The following is a 15,665-nucleotide window of genomic DNA, read 5'->3' on the forward strand; positions in this document are numbered from 1 at the left end:
ATGGGTTTGACACCAAGTGGAGCAGAACTGCTGCAGCTCAGAGGGAAAATAAAGCTGGGGGGCATTTCTGTGCTGTACCAGCACTGCAGCAACACAATCACAGACTCACAGCATCCTTCAGGTTGGATAAGACCCCAAGATCATCAAATCCAAGATCTGGCCAATACCCCAGCGACCACTAAACCACATTTTGATGTTTTTTGAACCTCCCCAGGAGTGGTGATCCTGGCATGGCCTGAGGCCATTTATTCCCATCCCAGCCTTGTTCTCTGGGAGCAGAGCCTGACCCCACCTGGCAGAGCTCAACCCCACCCTGCTGTCAGGGCCAGAAGATTCCCCTGATCCTCCTTTTCTCCAGGCTGAGCCTCTTTCCCATCTCCCTCAGCCCCTCCTGGTTCTCCAGAACCTTCCCCAGCTCCTTTGCTCTTCTCTGGACATCCATTAAGCCACAGGAGATCCACCAGTTTTAATTCAGGAAGGAAAAAAAAAAACTATTCCTAGGTGTAAGAAGGTGGAAAAACGCTGATAGAGGTTGAAAAAGGAGTTTTTAACAACCAGCTCCTAAGTCAGGGGCAGTGCTGTAGGTGCCTGAAGGTGGAGACACTAAACATAGTCCAACACCTTGAAAAAATTACCATGTCCACAGATTTTTTTTTTCTCTGCTAACCCCAAGCAGTGACTGCAAGGAACAAGCCATGATTTAGCTTGCCATTAAAAATATATATATATATAAGGAAAAAAAGAAAATTTAAAAAATATTTATTTTTGCTTCCACTGCATGCGCACAAATCCACCTGAAAATCCCTGGTGATCCCTCACCATCCCAGTCCCCCCGGGAACCTGGCTGGTAACTACTTGCCAGCTTCATTTCCATACAAAAGCAAACTGGGAACAGCAGTCAGTGGTTCCCTGTTAATAAACAAACACACAAGACAAGATCAATTAGTCAAAATGATGTGACTCATTTGTCATTTACAGACGAGCTCAACCACATGAGGATTGTGCTTGTCATCCAAGGAGTTGGCCTTGTTCTGCTCACAGCTCTTGGAAAAAAAGACGTTTAAAATCAAAAACTCAACGATCTGTGCACCCACAGAGCCCTGATAGAAAGAATCAAGGGTTTGGCTGCTCGCTGTCTATGGGATGTATTTTCCTTCATCAGAAATAGCTGCATTACTCATCTCCACATTGTCCACATCCCTGAGAGAAATTCCAAATCATCCCTCAGCAATTCTCCTCTCTCTGATCTCTCCGGCACCTCTAGAAGAAGAAAAAGCAATAAAATGAAATCCTTGAAGTGGTGGGTGAACCACTAAAGTGCATCCCCACCTTCAGGATCCATCACAGTTCGGTCTGATTAAACCATGGCAATCAGCAAAAATCTCCCTTTGGATTGTCTTCCTGATAAATCTGGTATTCAAGGTGCTCCAGCCAGCAGCACCCAAACAGATTTGGCAAAAAAAAAAAAAAAAAAAAAAAGGTTTAAACTTTTATTAAAGTAGCAGGAAAAGAACAAGATCAGGAGCCTGGTCAGGTGGGTGAACAAACTGCAATGAAATAAATTCATTTGTTGGGATGTGAGGCAGCACAGGCCCAGATTTGACCTTGGGATATTATCCTTGGTGTCCTCCACATCCATGGAATAGAAAATGAGGGGAAACCACAGAGTCACACTCATAGCTTTTATATTGGTTTGATTATTATTAGTAGTATTAGTATTAGTATTAGTATTAGTATTAGTATTAGTATTATTCCTGAGGAGTTTACCTTTTGGTTTTTTGGGGTTTTTTTTTAATCCTGTCAAGACATAGATCCCAAACACATCCATTTTCACTTCCTCTCCTTCCTCCCAGGATTAGAGGGAGAAAAGAAATCTCATTTCCCAAAAATCAAGATTTTACATGCTGGAAAACCTGACACATTTTTTCAGGAAATCTTCCATGAACGCCCTAAATCTTTAGAAATTTCCATGAAATGCACAAAATCCTGCTGTCCGCGGCTTTGTGGTGCCCCGGGCTACGGTTCTGGGATGTCATTAAAGCAAGGAATCCCAGGACAGCTCGCACAGGAGCCTCCGAGTCTGGCAGAAAATTCCCTCAGAGCTGAAAGCTTCGGTGCCATCATCAGCCCGAGGCTCCCTGCTAATGGGGAGAGAGGAATTGCAAATAATTGCAAATGCAGCGCGGGTCGAGGGAAGGGGAGTTCGCTCGGAGCCTCCCTGGATATTCCTCCTCAGATTGCCCCCAGATTTTCAGAGCAGCCTGAAAAGGCACAGATTTCAAGGTCAAGCTTTAAGATGCACCTAGTGTGTTCTTCCAGCTGAATTCCAGCCAAGAAAGGACTGGGCAGTGCTGTAGGAACGTGTTATCCCCTAAGGATAACACCCCTTGAGGGAGACATCACCTCTGTTCCCTATTCCCGAACCACCTGCAGGTGCAGTCAGCGATTCCTGAGGAATTCCAAGAATTCCATGGACAGTCCCGTGCTGTCCCATCCTAAGCAGGAGTGTTTAATCTGCCCAGCTGATCCCCCCTGGAAATCAAATTAAAGTCCCGTTAACGTGAAGGGGTTCAGAGAAAATCTCCTGTTGGTGTTTACAGATTAAAGAGTAGAGTTTAATTATAGACAGCAGCCTGACTAAGGGCATTACATAATGAGGGGAAGGAATTTGTAGAGCCCATCTTGCAACTCCAACAGTAAGAACCTGATGACAGAGGAAATTTAAAAGGCCAGAAAATGCTTCGGGAAGATGGGAAAGACAAGTGGAAGATCAATACACTGCGATGTCCCCTGTTCCACTTCCTTCCTGCTCCCAAACAACAGGAGCAAGGTTCTCTCACTGTCACACCTGGAGCAGGATGACAGCAAACAAGGCAGCAATTTCACTTCAGGACCCACCTTGAGTTATACAACTATTAAAAAAAACCCATTTCACCTCCTTAGCAACACTAGCCAAGCACATTGAGCCATTAATGGCGTAAGTGTTCAACCACCGCAACACACTTGGTTGGCTTTGAGATATCAAAGAGAGAACAGGAATCCCTGCTAACAGCAGCATCTAGCAGTGGCTTGATTAAACAGAAATGCACGGAGAAAAACCCAGCTGAAACCACAGAGAAAGCAGCTGGGATATGGTATTTATTGTGATTCTTTATTGTGATTATTTGTTGTGATTATTTGTTGTGATTATTCCCATTCCCCTTATAGCCACTGATGGGTCTGGATTGGGATTCCAGGTACCAATACCTGTCAGAGAAATCCCTGACCTTATCCAACCACGTTTTCATCTCTTCCCTGATAACACAGAGCTCTTTGCTACGGCCAAATTGTGAATTAAAGAGAAGTGATGAAACAGCAATTAGGGCAGGATTATTCATTCTGGCAGTGGCTGCCATGAAAATGTAAAAGGAAACCCCAAACCAGCTGTGGTATAAGGCAGATAATTAGGATATTATCCATGGTATTCCTGTTTTGCATCCCATTAATACAATGAAATGGCTGGATTTATGTTGGGAGAGCTCTGCTGGCTGCAGGAGGTGTTGGCTTTGTGATTAAGTCAACAGATGTAGAAAGAAGTCCAATTCTTGGTCTTGTTAGAGGGCTCATTTGTGAGCCTGGGCTGATCTCTGCAGGTTGGACCCCGTCAGCAGCTCCTGCCTCCCTGTTGCCACCAGGAGAAGCCCAGGGAATTATCCAAAATAACCGAATTTATTTGGGATAAGCCAGCATGGCCATAAACCCTTTAAATGTGCCTGAAAATCTGGGAGCTCCCACTGTCCTTGGGCTTTTTCCTGTAGGATCTGGACTCTGGGAGACACTTTATTCCACTTCAGCTTCCCACCTCTCTTGGATATTTGGTCTTTTGGGGAGGTGAGTTTGTCCAAGCCAGGTTTTGTTTCCATCTCTCCTGCACTAGAGCTCCAGTCTCTTTTATTCCCTTATCCCAGCCCCTCCATGGCTGTAGTAACAGCCCTGGGAATTCAAGGACCATCTGTCCAAGTGTAACTCACTCCCTGCCCACTCAGCTCCACAGTCTGTCAAAAACACCCAGCTCGGGGAAGGAAACCAGAAACCTCTACTATTAAAAGTGCTCGAATTAGCTGGATCTCCTTGACAGAATTGGGTTGAGGAGTGACTGCATTGGGAAGATCTGGAGGGGCAGAAATTTCTGCCAAGGCAGCAGCCATGGATGCTCGGGATGGGCCTCAGACAGGGAAGGTTCTTCTTCTTTCTTATCTTCCTTTCTTCTTCTTTCTTCTCCTTTCTTCTTTCTTCTTCTTTCTTCTTCTCCTTCTCCTTCTCCTTCTCCTTCTCCTTCTCCTTCTCCTTCTCCTTCTCCTCCTCCTTCTCCTTCTTCTCCTCCTCTCTAACACCATCCCAACAATCCTGGTATCTGGGATGAGAATACTCCCTTGGCGAAGTGAACTGGGATGGTGAAAACTCTCTTTGCCCAATCCTTCCATTTCTGTATTTCTCCACAGCATGAAAAAATAGAGAACATTTGGACTTTTGGATGTAGATTGAAAATTGTCCAAGCATTCTTGCTTTGAGGCTTCAAGTTTAAAAGAAAAAAAAAAAAATTAAAAAGTTCCCTCCCCACAATATTTGAAGGGATAATAACTGTTAAGGGGAAAACAAAGCAAGGAAACAGGCAGATCCGTCAACAGGGAGCCCAGATCAGAGCTTTGAGCCAGCTCATCTTTTCTATTTTTGAGAACAAATATTCAGGACTTTCAATACTTTCTGTTATAATGGATATTCTCTTTGTGCCTTTTTTTTTTTTTTTTTTTTTTTTTTTGCCTTGCTAGGGACATACAGCTTCCTTTCAGCTTTCATTTCCAAGTTTATTAAAAAATAATTTATTTTTCCATTTTCTGTTCAACGATGTCAATCAGGTTGTGCAGTTCTGCTCCCTTGCTCTCATAATACACCCAGCAGCAGGAATTCCAGAAGTGCCCAAGCCCCACCGGCAGCTCCCAGCGGTAATGTTTGATCTGTTTCAGGTGGACTGAAAACTCATTTATAATCAAAAAAAAAAAAACCAAGAGACACCTGGAATGGAAACTTATTCATTCGGAGCTCTTTGAAACAATCCTCGGGTGGGTTTGAATAGACTGGAAACAGAAGAATCTGAGACATCCAAAGCTGTTTTCCATTTCCTGTGAGCCACATGACAGGATTACCCTGGAAAGTCGTTTTTCCCTGGGACAAATTCTGGTGCTCGGTGCCCACAGCTCCTTCACTGCTGCAGCGCTGGCAGAAGTCCCCCACCTCACTCATCCCTTGCTCCCCCAAATTCCCAGTGGTTCCAGGAGTGGAATTCTGACCCCGAAAATCATTGCCTGTGGCTGTGCTGAAAGGACTGAAAACAAAAAGCCCGTATTGCATTTAGGAATCGCAGAAAGGTTTGGCTTGGAAAGGAACATAAAATTCATTTATTTCCAACCCCCTTAACATGGACAATTCCCACCATCCCAGATTGCTCAGATTTCCATCCAACCTGACCTTGAAGAGACAGACGCAGTCTGGACATTGAGAAGTTTTGCTCTTTGACGTTATCTAAACCCGCCCACAAGAAAAAAAAAATAAAACAAAAAAAACCCCTCACATCCCTTAATATCTATGTCCTATTGACCGAGTTAAGATGAGGTTTGGGTGGAATCTCACCAGGCAACACAAACTGTGTGGGAAAAAGAGCATTTTCTCAGGCTGAAGCATCGGGATTCCTGGCCCTTCCTCCTGCCCCCGGCCCTTGCTGGATCCCTCACTCTCACTGTGACTCCAGGGTTGTGCTGTAAATTGGATCAGCGAATGATCCGAGTTAAAAAAAAAAAAAAACCAAACAGAACCTGGAGGTTTGTTGTGCTCTGAGTTCCTTAATCGGGATAATTCCATCTGTCCTGCTCCCAGCAAAGCCCCAAACCCTGGGATGTGCACCCTGGGGGCTGCAGCAGGACGGGAGGCAGGGCAGGAGCCAGGGGGAAAGGCTGAAAGGAAGAAATGTTTGTGCAGCCTCCCCCCGCATTTTGAAGAGCCGTTAAAGCCCCGTGATCAATGCAATTCTTAATTATTTGCACTTCAGTGCCTTATGCAGATAAACTCATCAGCGCTTGAGACACTCCTGTCATCTGCTCACTTAGAAATTGAGGATTTGTGGAACACTGGAACTGTCTCTCACAGTCTCCGCCTAAGGAAATCAGCTGCTGCTGGCCTTGGGTGTCCCTGCACGTTGGGTTTTGGCTGCGTACAGGTGTCAGTTCGAGTATCCATGGGGAGATTTGCTTTATTTCCACCCCCGGAAGTGTCCAAGGCCAGGTTGGACAGGGCTTGGAGCATCCTGGGATGATGGAAGGTGTTCCTGCCCATGGCAGAAGTGGAACAAAGTGATCTTTAAGGTCCTTTTCAACCCAACCCATTTTAAGATTCTCTGAATACATGCAGGAATGAAAAACAATATTCCTTAGCAGCCCGTGCTGTTTCATCAGGAAAATAAACTCTAATTAGGACTTCTGGAAAAAGCAAAAAGTCTCCCATGATGCTGCAGCCCAGTTTTCATCCTTACATTTGGATATCAAGTCACCTTTCCCCACAGAGGATGATCACACGAAACCAGAGGGGATGAAATGATTTCTGTCGTCCTGCTCTACGCTGCGGTATCTCAGCTCACAGATGGCATTGTGGGCCTTTTTCCTCTTTGAATCAGCCCAAAATCATCACTGAGCTGAGCCTTTGGCCACTCCCGGGAATCCCCACGTGGCAGCGGAGGGATGGACCTGCTGAGGAAGCAGCTCACAGGGTCAAAATTGCTCTAAACCACGTGAAAACGGTTTTTTTTGTAGGGTTCACCCCTGAAAAGAATTCTGTCTCCCCTGTAAGGTAAATCTATGATTGTAAAATCACTTTTTATGCCAATCCAGCCAAATGAAAGCTTTCCTGTTATCACACAGGAAGAGCTTGTTCAGGCATCATCACTTAAATTTTCTTTTCTTCCTAACTGTATTTATCTTCAGGGTGATCCTCCAGTATTGACCTGTTGTAAGACACACTTTGTGTCAGGACAATTACTGGCAATTAGAAATAAAAGAAAAATATATATATATATAAAAAAAAAGGCCAGCCCCATCCTGTACTGTGCTTGCCTCTCTCATTTAACTTGTAATTGCTTTTATTGACAATTTCTTCTTCTTTCCCTGGAGTAGTGAGGTCATTAAACAAACCTGCCTCTTTTTTTTTTCTGTGCAAAATGATAATTTAACTGATTAAACCACTTGCATTGTCAATACACTTCCACGAGGGATTCCCATCTCACACAGCACACTGGGATTTTTGTTTTCATCTGAAGACATTTCAGAGTGTTCCATGACAAATGGAAGGCTATTGGCTTTTTTCCCCTGCCTCAGGTTTTGTATCCATCTCTTTGGAAAATCACACTTGTTGCCATTAAAAATGCAACACAGCTCTGTCAGTCATTTTTCTAAGCAGGTGTCACCAGTTTCTCACTGTCACTCGCACATTACACAAACACCGGCACGTACCAGTGACAGGACCGGAGGAAGTTGTGCCATGGGAAGGTTTAAATTGGATATTAGAGAATAATTCTTCATGGAAAAAGGTTATCAAGCACTGAGAGATTTAATTTCATTGTCTCAGAAATGTTTCCTGCCCTGAAACAGGGGATGGAGACGGCTGGGGGCTGCTTGGGACAGGCACAAAACTCAGTTTCCTTCCCATTTTGTGCTTTCCAGCAGGCACTAAAAGAGCAGCAAGCCTCTGATGGTCTTTTTAACACGGGCTGGAAAAAGAGAGAGTTCCCAAGAAATCCTGTTGTCACCTTGCCACAGCGAGCCCAGAATATTCTGGAGCTGCTTCACACCCAATTTTATCCTGCAGCCTCCTTTCACTCATCCTGTGCTGCACCCACAGCTGAGGAATGAGCTAAGCCTGAAGGATTTTGGGGTAAATTGGAGAAAATCCCCTGGTGTTTATTCCATGATCACTCCATGGTAACCCAGAGGAGCAGCCACCCTTCACCCTGTCCCTGTCACGCCACCCCAGCACAACCTTCATTTTTATGTCCCATTCAATTGGACCTTCAGTACCTGCAGCCTCTAAGAGACATTTGGAAACATCTGCTCAGAAACCTCTTTTATTCCTGCAGCTGGGAAGTTCTCCTCAACTTTGCTACCTTTTTTTTTTTTAATCCCCAAATCTTTATTTCTGCAGTTCCTAAGGAATAGATTGTATGACTCAAGTTTCCCTTTTTTTTTTTTTCTAGTTCTATTTATATTCTTTAGAAAAAAAAATTACTTTTCCATTTTCACACAAAGTATTTAATGGAAGAGTGAAGTGAGCTCCTGTTCAGCTACTCCAGGAGTTCTGGCAAAGCTCTCAAACAAGAGGGAGGCTTATTAGTTGCTAAATGAGTTTCATTTCAAATTGAAAACATTTTCTGTCTTGTTGTTTTAATTCAAGTCATTAGCTGTACCTGAGTCTAAATTAGCTACATTTTCCTGAACTTCTGAAGTATTTTTAAACTCCCTTTCAAATTCCTTTATCTGAGTGTATCTCATGTCCCATTTGTAATGGTCTGCTGTATTCATTAGATACTGGGAACCATCTGTTAGAAATTTGTCCAGAACAAATCCAGTTTGAGCACGATAAGGAGGCAGAACTCTGACTTTCTCTGAGCTAATAGCTCAGGTTTTGGTGAAAGGGTTGGAATCAGCTGCACTTGAGATTTTCACCCTGCTTTGAGAAGGCAGCAATGGTGGTTAATTAAAATAAGAAGACATTTCTTTAGTCTCCAAAGAATATTTGTAAATCACAGATGAAATTGGAAGTAATTTATCACTGATGCTCTCTGAAATTCAGCTGTAGATCCATCTGGCCATGGTGCTTTAGGAGGCAATATTGCTTGCAGGGCACTTTTTATTGCTTATCTCTCCTGGGGGTTATCTAAGTATTGCCTCGATAATGCTGGCAGCTCTATTTCAGCCACAAAATAATAAATGGCTCCTATTTCTACTGTATGTAATTCAGAACGAGGAAAAAAAAATAAAATCTTTATTCATTTGTCTCCTTTAACTTTTTGCATAAAAACTCTTCCAAGCTGGGTTTGTTATCCTTTAGGTGGCCGTGGGAGATGTGGGCTCTGGGACAATCACCTGCCTTTTGTGCAGAGCTAAAAATTAAATAACAGCAGAGTGGAGGTCGTTTAAGAAACGAACCAGACAAATTTTTGGTCTGGTACAACCTTGAGCTGTATTTCTTAAGCTTGGAGTTGAATGGAAGGATTGATTCTGGATATATTGGTTTTAGCACGTTGAAATACATTCAGGAACAGAGGTCATGCTCAGTGCTGTCGATGAACACAAGTAAATGACCCAGAAACATTTGGGTTTGCATTTTTTGAACAGATACAAGCCTGATCAGATGAGTCTGAAGCCCAGTTAGGGATTGCAGAGAGGTGATAGCTTGGGAAAAAAATACAAGTTTTGAAATTAAACGTTGCTTTGATGCCAAATAAGCCTGGATCACAGAATCCCAGAAAGGTTTGGGGTTGGAAGGACCTTAAATCCCATCCAGAGCCACCCCTGCCATGGCAGGGACACCTCCCACTGTCCCAGGCTGCTCCAAACCTCAGTGTCCAACCTGGCCTTGGGCACTGCCGGGGATCCAGCTGCTCTGGGAATTCCATCCCAGGGTCTCCCCAGGGAACAATTCCTTCCCAAGATCCCATCTAAAGCTACACTCCTCCAGTTCAAAGCCATTCCCTGTTGTCCTGCATCCCCTTGAAGGAGTTCCTCTCCATCTCTCCTGTCCCAAAACCAGTGAGGATCTGACCAGGAGGGCTCTGCCAGGAGCTGCAAGTGACCCCATTTTTCCCAGTATTCTCTCCCTCCCCTTTCCTCGCATTCTGCCCTGACAAGCACTGTAGGAAATGTAAAAAAAAAGGGAGAATTTCATAGGAAAAGGAGCATTTAGTACAAGATACCAGCAGAGAAATGCTGCTGAGCTGAGTGCTCAGGTAAATTTAAGCCAAGCTCATCTCCCAGCTCCATGAGAGCCTCTGTGACCCTGTGGTGGCACCTGGCTCCAGGTGCCCTCTGCTCTGGGCTCAGCCATCCCAACCTGTGCTCCTGGAGTTCACCTGGGCCCGGTTTCCATAGAAAACCTGCTCTGAGAATCAGGTGGAGATTTTTCCCCTGCCTGCATTTCAGGGGGAGGAATTGCTCCCAGAGGTCCTGAGCGCTGTTTACTGTTTTTCCTGCTTTTCCATTAGATGTATCTGACAGCTCCTGTTGCCAGGGTTTCATCCCACTCCGAGCCAGACACCAGGGTTACTCACTGGGGTATAAAACACATTTTCCAGGGCCAGCCTCTGACCCGCTGCTGTCAATGAGATCTTCCAGCAAAACCCTCGGAAAAAAAAAATAAAATAAAATCCAAGCCCTCAATTTCAAGGGAAGTTATTTGGTTTTTAATTTTTAGCCATTTCCAAATATTACCAAAACAATCACTCATCTGCCTCCCTATCCCTCCCCAGCAAACCCCAGCCAAATCTGTTGGGTTTTTTTGGGTTTTTTTCAAGTATTAATGCAATGTAACTGTGTTGAAATCCCAGAGCAAGCCCAGGAGGGAATATCAGGAGGCCTGAGGTCAGATTTGCTCCTTCCCAGGCTGTTCACTTCCAGCCCAATGCCGCAGAATCAGATGAAAAACAGAGGTGTGATTTGTGTGTTCAGCTCCAAATAAACGCAGGGATGTGCTGGAATATTAAACTCCAGAGGCCAGGGGCCCGTGGCAGTGCCAGGGATCCACAGCAGCTGAGCAGAGCAGGGGAGGAGAGCTCAGGAATGAGATTTGGAGGGAGAGGGGAAGCACTGGGGCTGCTGCCGGGAGTTCCCCCTCTCCTCCTGGTGTGTTGCCTGCTGATAAAGTGCCATTCCTCAGGAAAAGTCACGGCACAGCAAATCAGAGAATGAGAGGAACTCACTTGGGACTCAGTCTCTCCTCCTGATGCACATGAGCTCACATATGCAGTAACTCATTTTACAAGGGGTGTTACACACTGGAGAAGCCTCAAGTAGCTCTTGGATTGCTGCAGAGCCAATTCCGAACGTGCTCCTTTGAATTCCAAAGACCAATTTGGGTTTGGTTATATTCCAGCCCTTTAATCTTTCAATATTCATTAATATTTTCGTGAATAATTTTTTTGTACATCACTGAGATGTGGGTGCTCTCCCTTCATGTGGCTCGACTTCCACGCAAGCCAAGATATTTCCTATTTTTTAGTTGTTTTTTCCTATATTGTCAGTCATGAAGCAAAAACGACCCATGTCACTCAGATGACCATTTCCTGGCTGTAAATAGCAAATATTCAATAATTTCAGGAGCCTGCTGCCAACAGCCGTGTGCAGGGAGAGGTCCTGCCTGACGATTAACATCTTATTAGCAGCTATTAAATGAATAGCAATAAATACACGGCATTCCTGAAGAGATCACAGAAATCAGAGGCAGAAGAATCCCTCAGTTACTTCAATCATTTATTTCCAAATATTCAATCCATGGGTTCAGCTCACTGTTGCTGATTTAGATAAGAGGAGGGGGGAAAAAAGATATTTGGGGTTCGAATGGATCTTGCAAATGGGCTGAAATACCATTTTTTAAAAAAGGCTTCTGTGAATGTGAAAATACTTTAATGTTACCATAGCTTTAATGATTTCAAGTGATTTTGCCTTTGCAGTTGGAACCACTGATTTTTAATGTTAAGTCTCGGTTTTGAACTAAAGAAAAACAACTGTTTGCCTATCCTCCCCTGATATAGAAAAGAAAAATTGCAGTGCAGAGCAGGAGAAATCGAACCCGGAAAAGCAGAAAGCAAATCAAAATAATCACAAATGTATTCTTTTTCAAAAATGAGATTTATTAGCCAATCTCCCGGTGTTATTAAGCTGGATGGAGAGCGGCAGCATCGTTATGTTCGGCAGTACTTTTCAGGAGAGCTGGAAATCTACAGCTATGCAGAAATGGAAAAGCACACGGAGGAATAGCAAACTTGAAATAATTCAGTGGGATGGGGAAGGGCTTGATTGCACGGGGGTTTCACGTTAGCAGCAATTGTGGGAAGGGTTGGTTTTCCTGCAGAGAGAGCAGGGAAATGTGTGTTTGCGGTGATTTACAGATGGTTTGGCTGAAAGCAGAGACACCAAAGTGCCCGTGGAGTCCAGGGTTAAGTGATGGATACAGACTCTGCTCCTCTGGTGGAATTCAACCTGCTGCAACAGGAGTGTCAGGTAATACGGCTGTAATGATTCAACAGAAGATTCAACAAAAATTATTTGAGGGAGAAAGTTTCTCCTTCAAACAGTGGCCGTGGGTGGAGAAGTATTATTTGAGAGATGTTATTTGGGCTCCTGAAAATCCCATTAAATTTATTCATGCAGTCTTGCTATGATGGGAGAAAAATAAAAATTAAAAAAAAAATCAAACTGTATTAAGTTCTTCTCTAGAAAATTAAAAATTCAGCTGGGGAAGAGCTGCTGTAGTTAGTACAGGCTTTTAAAAAAGGGAACAGGCGCCAGGACAAGAGGAAACGGCTGCACCAAGGGAAGGTTAGGAAAAATTTCTTCACCGAAAACGCTGGGAAAGATTTTTCCAAGGAAGCGCTGGAGCCACCAGCCCTGCGGGAGTTTAAATGGATTAGCGGCGGACTTAATGACCTTAAAGGTCTTTTCCGAGCTGAACGATCCCGTGCTAATGTCGGTACTAATGACCCTGTCCGTCCCTAACTCCCGGGGCTTTTGCACTTCCCCCAGAACAACCTCAGCGTCCCCAGAGAGTTGGTTTGAACGCTTCAGGGACAGATTTCCCTGCCTGTAACGACGGTGAAGGTCAAATTGTCTGCCTCAGAGAGAGATGCGACAGCTCTGCGAGGGACAGCTGCCATCCCATTGTCCGTATTATGACAATCGATGCCCTATCAATATGTTCGATCTCCTGGAGGAGAGCCTGGCAGCTGGAAGGGATGGGCCATCAAATCCAGCCGCACTGGGGAGTGCCCCAAAAGCCGCTGACTGGGATTTATGGGATGTCGTGTAGGACTTCCAAGTCCTCGGGGCAGATTTCAGCAGGGCAGAGCCACAGATGGATCAAAACTGGGATATTTCCCGCAGTTAAAGAACTCCAAAATATTGAATTTCTCCAAGAGCCGGATGTGTTCAGGTCTGCGAGGGTTCAATACCTCTGAGGGTGTCCAGCACCTCACAGAAAACGGTTTAAAATAACCAGCGAGAGATGGCATGATTGAGTGCGTCTTGAAAAGGCAAAATGGTTTTAATAAAAGAAGAAAATAATACAAAAACAAAAGAACAAAGCCATTCACAGTGTAGGGACCAGTCCCACACACCTGCTACAACACCCCGAGAACGCGATGAGAAGCCTCCTGCTCTCCTTTAAGTATTGGAAGATTTAGGTGGTTTTTTTGGTGATAAAACAGGTCCCACACACCTGCTACAACACCCTGAAAATGCCTTGAGAAGCCTCATGCTCTCCTTTAACTATTGGATGATTCAGGAGGGTTTTTTGGCCCAACGGAGAAGAGCTGCTTTTTTGAGGAACAGGTAAAGACACCATCAGTGTTTTTATCTCGGTGTTGAGCCAGTTATTGTCAGGAGAGTTCAGAAGTTTCTGGGTCTTTTTCCCTTATTAGAACAGCAAGGGGTGAGTCTTAAACCTTTCCCTGTGTGGAAAGGTTTATTTCCCTGCTGGGGTGTGGGGTGCATTTCTACCCCACAAGGCATCCAGGAGAGAAGGAAACGCTGCCCGGCTGAACGAGGGAGATGTGGAGGTGCTGATGGATTGTGGGAGGTGTTGGACAAGGCAGATTTCCCTCAGCTCAGGCCTCATCCCCCAGGGTGGAGCCCAAGGTGGGTGGATGTAGGGATTTCTTGACAGAAACTTATCCAGAAATATCAGCTACTGGAACCTGGACTGAAAAAAAAAAAACAACAACAACAACAACAACCAAAAAAAAAAAAAAAAAAAAAAAAAAAACCAAGGAAAATAGTTGTGCTTCGGGCTCCTTGCCAGGGAATGGAGAGAATGTCCTTGCTGTCTCGGGGAAGGGTGGGAATGGGGAGGAAGAATTGACCTCCAATTCAAATTTTCTCAGTGGACTAAATCATTCAGCCCCTGGAGCAAGGTCGAAATTCCCAGAGGAACTCCAAGCAGGTGTTTGGGAGCAGTTTTCTTCCAGCCCCTGCCACGTGTGGCCCTTTTCTGCCTTCAGGGCCCCCCAGTTGTGAGCAGTGTGATTTGCACACCTCTCACAGACTTCCCTCATCTCATCCCAACGGCTGCTCATGCAAAACCAGGGCATTAAATTGCAAATGGGAGATTAAATTAAAATGTTCCCCTTTCTAAGATCAATAATCGAGGCAAAATAGTTTCACTTCCCATTGATATAAATCTGGGTTTTCCCTCATTTGAACCAAATTGTGAATTACACTTTCTAACATATTGCTTGCAAAAACGCTCCAAAAGCAAATTAAACCTCCTGGCAGCCTTTGATTCATTTTACATATTACATAGAATAACTTAACAGACATATTAGAATACAGCACAAAATAGCATAATTAGGCACAGTTTCATGTCTAGAGTTTGAAAGTGTGGAAGAAACTTTTTAAGCATTTAACTCATTTAGTAAAACTCAAGTGCTACAGTGAGTATTTTGATCTATACAGAGTTTGATTCCAAACTCTCAGCTCTCAGAAGAGCTCACTTTATAAAGTGACTTCTAATTTGTATTCCGTGTTAATGTCAAGAAACGAAATCAGAAATCTAGAAGCAATTATACATAATAAGGTGGAAACAGTGGAATAAAGTCTGTCAGGTAATTTCAATCAAAATCCATAACACCGGCGTTATCTGAGCACTCTTCTCTCCCTGCACAGAGAACTTACAGCAGTCTTGCATTTTATTTATTTAAATTTTAATAATCCTGGATCTCATGAGAGTTTTATAAATCTCAGAATTAGTACAAGACCTTCAATTTAATTTTGTGGTTGTGGGTCTTAACTAGGAATGTTTTAATTTCTGTGGGATTGTGCAAGCCCTGAGCTGGACTAGAACCCCGTTGGCACTTCATTCCCCTAAATAAGATCCTGGCTTTAGGAAAGTTCATAGCGAAAATTTGTCAATTTATCTATATACAAAGATTCAATCTACCAGAATTCTACCGAGAATTTTTCAACATTTGGGGCATTTCATTATGAAAAATAAGTATTGCATGCTTAATGCATGAGAATATTTCTCATTCTGAGAGCAAAGAAAAGAGCTGGGAATAGTTTATCCTACAGGACTGTCTCAGCCAGTGTTCCTGCAGTGATTCCTCTCTGTATTTGCCTTTGAGGACTGTGAAGGGCGAGTTTGGATGTCTCCAAGACAGGAGAAAATGTTTATTCTCCTCTGAATTGTGAATACATCACAACCAAGGAGTGTTTGGGCTTCGCTGTGTTTGAATTGAGCCCGGGGTGGCAGGACACAGGGAACGGCTTCCCACTGCCACAGGGCAGGGCTGGATGGGAGATTGGGAAGGAATTGTTCCCTGTGAGGGTGGGCAGGCCCTGGCACAGGGTGCCCAGAGCAGCCGTGGCTGCCCCTGG

Source organism: Chamaea fasciata, unplaced genomic scaffold (assembly GCF_029207755.1).
Source record: "Chamaea fasciata isolate MVZ Bird 193981 ecotype frontalis unplaced genomic scaffold, bChaFas1.0.hap1 SCAF_13, whole genome shotgun sequence".
NCBI classification, from domain to species: Eukaryota; Metazoa; Chordata; class Aves; order Passeriformes; family Sylviidae; genus Chamaea; species Chamaea fasciata.